We start from the raw sequence: 6,335 nt of genomic DNA on the forward strand, positions 1-6,335 counted from the left end.
AGCATGCCTCTTCAGCCAAGCTTCTAGAGTAACTTGAGCGTGCATGGAGTGTGTCTGAATCAGTGATAGTAAATTCACCGTGCTGGTCTCATAGCAGAGTCTGACACCACCAGTTACCTTGTTAATTTGCACAGAAATCAGTGTCCCAAGACATACCTATGCTACAGAGGCCTGAAGAGCTTTGGCTTCAGAAAGCTGAAAGGCAACTTCGTCTAGATAATCAGGCTGTGGAGTGATGCCTTTCTTTCTAAAGGCCTCACAAAGGGAATTAACTGGCATGTTAATTCCCTATCTAAAGTGAAATCCAGTGACAACCTTTAGCAGCAATTTAGAATAGGGGTTCAAGGAAACTATTCTGGCAAAAAAAAACAGGTATAAATCCCTGGATTTCCCCTGCTCTGTTTGCTGAGCCACAGTGAAAGCAACCTTCACGGGTATATATATATAAAGCAGTGAACAGATTGCCAGAAATTCAGTGGTAATCTCTTCAGGACTACTGGGATGGGCACTTCGACCAGAAAGACTTTAATTAATCCTTTCAGAAAACCCAGAATCATGCATTGAAAGACACCAAAAGGCCATTTACTAGTCAGTTAAAATCTTTTAACCCGAAGTGAGATATGACTTGACTGGATGGATGGACAAGTCAAGCCTTTCAGCTCCAAGACAGGACACGAAGAAGCTAAATCATTCTTCAGGCAACTGTGTGGGTCTTGTCATATCTGTATAGGCCACCTATAGCCTCTCTTGCACTCAGGGGAAGTTCTCTCTGGCATATGATGGCACAGACTGATATCACAGCAGCCAGGTATCCCTGGGTGGGCCAAGTCGATCTCCTGGATTTGGTCTTCACCTCCAGGAGAAGGTCACCCCCAAAAAGTGATCCTGGGTGACATGAACGCTAGCTAACACTGTGCCATGAGTTACTCAACACAGTGTGGTTGTTGTAGTTTAAACCTAGCCAGCAACTAAGCACCACGCAGCCACTTGCTCACCCCCTCGCTCCAGTAGGATGGGGGAGAGAATCGGGAGGGCACAAGTAGAAAAACTCACGGGTTGAGATAAAAACACTTTAATAATGGAAATAAAACAAAGTAGAACAGTAATAATAACGATAACAACAACAATAGCAGAATATACAAAGCAGGCAATGCACAATGCAACTGCTCACCACCTCCTGGTTCCAGCTGGGACAGAGTTAACTTTCTTTCCAGTAGCTGGGGAGGTGGGGTGTGCTGTGTTTTGGGTTTGGTATGAGAGGAGCGTTGATGGCCCATTGATGCTTTGGTTGTTGCTGGGTGGTGCTTGCACCAGGGACTTTTCAGTGTCCCATGCTCTGCCAAGGGCAAGGGAAGCTGGGGGGGGGGAAACACAGTGGGGTGGTTGACCCAGCTGCCCAATGGGGTATTCTATACCATGTGACGTCATGCTCAGGATAAAAACTGTGGGGGGGGGGGGGGGTTCCCCCCCCCCCCGTTCACAACACGCCGTCAGTGGTTGGTGAGCAGTTGCATTGTGCATCGCCTGCTTTGTATATTATGTTATTGTTGTTGTTATCATTGTTATTACTACTGGTCTGCTTTATTTTATTTCCATTATTAAACTGCTTTTATCTTAACCCGTGAGTTTTTCTACTTGTGCCCTCCCGATTCTCTTCCCCATCCCACCGGAGTGGGGAGGTGAACAAGCAGCTGTGTGGTGTTTAGTTGCTGGGTGGGGTTAAACCACAACACTCTGTCCCAGCCGGAACCGGGACAGGTACCATGTACAGCAAAGGCTGATGGGTGTTTTAAGTGAGATGGGCTCCCTTCAGGAGCAGAAAAAGTAAAATATCTCCTTCATTTCTAACAAAATTAAACAAGATCATGATCAAGTAAATAAAAACATGGACGAACATTTTACTAGAAAAGACCCATGCAGTTGAAAAGATGGCATATACCAAGAGGAATCTAGACATTCTCTTAGCAAGTGCTAAGAAAGACCCAATGGTTATGGCCCATATGCACACCACCAACAAAGAAACAGCCGGCGAGAGGTCCTGAAAGCAAAGTTTAAACCTGGAGACTAAAAATGCGGTCCTACATAGTAACATTCTTCAATGATCCTGGTTTTATACACTGTGTCAGATAACAGAGGCTCAGTCATGATTGATTAAACTGTGTAGGGAAGAGGGGATTATATTTATTAGTCTCTGGTAAATTTTTGAAGCAGATTAAGTTTATATAAGATGGGTTCCACCTAATCAAAACAGAATCAGTGCTGCTGACATTTAAGATTAAAAATGCTATGAGGCAATTTTAAAATGAAACCCAAGGAAATCATGCCAGGTGTGGAAACTAAATTGTTCAGACTGATATATCTGTGTAGTCTGAAATAACAGAAAGCCTATGACTTAGAAAAATTGATAGAATAGAAAGTAAGAAAAAAACAAAGAAAAACAATATCCCAGGTAAGCAGAGCATATAAAAATATGCAACTAGATCAAGATAAAAGCCCAAATATGTCTATACAAATACTTCAATTTTAAAATATGGTTTAAATGGCAGAACCATTGGCAAATGCCTTTTTTTAAAAAAAGCAAAATGTAATAGGCATTATGGAAGTTTGATGAAAAGAAGATATTCAGTGGAACACTAATACAAGAATATACATTTTGTACAAGAAGAGTAGTTTGCATTTGCACATTAATGCTAAAGAAAATATAGTGTCAAACAGAGTATGTGTCAACAGTTGTGTTGTACTACAGAATTTCAATGGCTGCAGAATTTCATTCCACGCTAAACGGAACAGTATGTTGTTAGTGCTATGCTATCAATCACCTGACCAAAAGGAGGTGAAGTGAAACGCTAGAGACGACCAGAGAGCCTGAAGGGCGGACGAACAGTAACAATGGGACAGTCCAATCATACTAGACTAGGTAAAAATCACAGTGAACCATGGTAGACTAAACCAGGAAAAGGCAAAGGTTTGAGCTCTGGAATGAGATCATAGACTCCGATCAATTGTTAGTGAACACTTTGACATGGCTTTTATCATAGAATCATAGAATAGTTTGGATTGGAAGGGACCTTTAAAGGTCATCTAGTCAACCCCCCCTGCCATGGGCAGGGATAGCTTCAACCAGATCAGGTTGCTCAGACCCCATCCAACCTGACCTTGAACATTTCCAGTGATGGGGCATCTACCACCTCTCTGGCCAAGCATTGTCCATGTCAATGAGCAAGCCAAGGACAGTTTCCAATATGCAGTGTGAAAGAGGCCACCTTTTACTGTTGGGGAGAGAGCTTGGATATATGAATCTTCCATGACTGCTCCATGTCAATTGCTCTTACAGCCAGAAATGGACCTTGGTCTACTTTATTGGTAGTACGGATCTAGTCACAGATTCTCCTATTTTAGCCACTATAAATGATTGCTTCTTGGAGCTATTTGTGAAAGCACTCACAACAAAAGAAATAAACTGATTTAGTCCTGAATAATATACAAGACTTAGTACAAGTTGAAACAACAAAAGATGCAAGTTTACTACAATAATGTTTTAAGGGCATACATAAAAATAACAAGACTGGCAAAAATAAGCCCAAGAAGCTGTTAAAAGGGTCAAATGTTTGCAGTGCTAAAGAGGCTGTTTAAAGAACCATTTAAAAACTCAAAAGTGAACTTAGGCCTTTTGCAAGTCTATCCATGCTATAAAGGTAGGGTTACTGTAGTCTTAATGTTCTGAAAAAGTAAATGAGGCAAGACATATAGAGAAAAATGTTAACTTATAATGATCTTTTCCAACTAAATCTTTCAGTTTAATAAAACATAATTACTTTCTTTACAAGCCTTGCATAACCTACATTCTTACTCAATTGCTTTCTTGTAATAAAATCTGTAAAGGAATTTAAAAATTCAATTGCTGAACAAGTAATTGAAGTAAATAATCAAAGGCTTTAACAGGCTTCAGTATTAGAGAAAAAGAAGTACCAAATGCAAGTTTTTGAGGAGTACTCAGAGAAGAATCCAGGGAACTACTGACCAATCAGGCTGGCTTTTGTACAAAAGGATAGGTGATACAAAGTACAATGAAAAATAGAAATAGTAGAGAGTAATGTTCTGGGGAAGAGTTAACATAGCTTTTGTAGAGAGTAGTCATGCTTCATAAAACTAGTTCTTGGAAGAACTCCAGGAGCAAACAGATACAGGGTTATCCAGTTAGTGTGTTATACCTAGATGTCTAAAAAGCCTGATGAAGCCCCTCAAAAATGCAGTTCCAAGAAACTAAGAGATAAAAGGAAGGTTCTCATGTAGATTAAAGTCAGTTAAAGACAGAAAACAAATGAGAGAAATTAATGGTTAGTTTTCACATTGGAGGAAAGCTTTAAGTAAGTTCTCCCAGGAATTTATAATCTTCAACATAATTATAAATTATCTGGAAGACTGAATGATGAGACACCTCTCACCTGAGAGATCTGGGTGACTGAGAAAGACAAAATTTTATGTAGGGTACTCCAATCTAACAATGATGGAGAAAACGCTGAGTTATTAGGTATAAATAGGGTATGAAATTAGAATCATAGAACCATAGAATTATAGAATGGTTTGGGTTGGAAGGGTCCAACGCCTCTGCCATGGGCAGGGACATCTTTCACTAGATCAGCTTGCTCAAAGCCCTCTCCAACCTGACTTTGAACACTTCCAGTGATGGGGCATCCACAACTTCCCTGCACAACCAGTTTCCGAGTCTCACCACCGTCATTGTAAAAAATTTCTTCCTCATATCCAATCTAAATCTACCCTCTTTCAGTTTAAAACCGTTGCCCCTTGTCCTGTTACTACAGGCCCTGGCAAAAAGTCTTTCTCTGTCTTTCTTTTAAGCCCCCTTTATATACTGAAAGGCCGCAATAAGGTGTCCCCAGAGCCTTCTCTTCTCCAGGCTGAATAACGCCAACTCTCTCAGCCTTTCTTCATAGGAGAGATGTTCCAGTTCCTCATTTTCATGGCCCTTCTGTGGACCTGCTCTAACAGGTCCGTGTCTTTCTTGTACTGGGGACCCCAGAACTGGATACAGTACTCCAGGTGGGGTCTCATGAGAGCGGAGTAGAGGGGAAGAATCGCCTCCCTTGACCTGCTGGCCACGCTTCTTTTGATGCAGCCCAGAATACGATTGGCTTTCTGGGTTGCGAGCTCCCATTGCCTGGCTCTAATATCTAATTTTCCATCCACCATTATCCCTAAGTCCTTCTCTGAAGGGTTGCTCTCAATCAATTAATCAATTCAGTGTTAATAAATACATAGAAATTCATGTGACAAAAAATAATTCTCACTATACAACAAGATCAAAGAACCTGTCAGAGCAGACAAATAATAGTAATGGGAGAGTCCAATTATCACAGACTGGCTAAATAACGTGTTTTTTGAATACCATACTGAGTTCTTGTCATCTCATCTCTGAAGGAATACTGTAGAATACTCTGTTGAAACAGAAAAGGTACAGAGGTGTTATCAGAAATACGGGATCTATAGGAAGAGAGACTAATTACTATGGAATTCTTCAGCAAAAGAAACAACGGAGAGATGATTTGACAGAAGTTTGTAGCATCTCAAACAGGAGATGGTGAATAAGGAATGATGGTCTATCAATTCTCCTAGAACAAGAACAAAGAAGTAACTTACCATGCAACTGGAACAAAATTAGTCCAGGAAAATGGGGGGGGGTGGGGGGTGGGGGGGTGTTATGTTTTTCGTTATAAACAAATTGATTAATGCTTTACTATCAGACATCATGAAGCCAAAAATTTAGTGGTTTTAGAAAGGGATTAATTGTATGTCTAAAGGATAGAGCCGTTAAGTACATATTATCTACAACAGCTTAGGTGTAACCTTCAACTCAGGAAGGCTCTGGGACAGGTACCAGGTAAATATATCAGTTAAGGATTTAATTATTTAATGTATACTTTTCCATGTTTACTACACCCTGGCTTTAAGCATCCAGTGTAAATATTGGCAGAGACAGAATACTGGGCAAGATGGAATGACTGTTTAGACCCAGTGTGTTAGTCTTATGTTCCTATATTACAGTCTCTGCTGCAAGTAGAAGGGAAGAAAAGAGTGTCTTTAGATGCTGAAACAGCATCATGAATCCATCATGAATCTGCAGTGAATAAAATAAACTTGAAAATGTGCGTCAACATCCTATGTACTTCTGAATGCAGCAGAAGGACAATCAGGTTAGAAGTACACTACAAGGCTACAGCAGATGCAAAAGTACTCATCTCAAAAGTTTGCAATGTATGTGCAGGCTGTGAACAAGGAGCTGGAAAAGTTTTAAGAGAATAGGAAAAGCCAGCCAA

The sequence above is a fragment of the Calonectris borealis genome, chromosome 1, assembly GCF_964195595.1.
Source record: "Calonectris borealis chromosome 1, bCalBor7.hap1.2, whole genome shotgun sequence".
Lineage (NCBI taxonomy): Eukaryota > Metazoa > Chordata > Aves > Procellariiformes > Procellariidae > Calonectris > Calonectris borealis.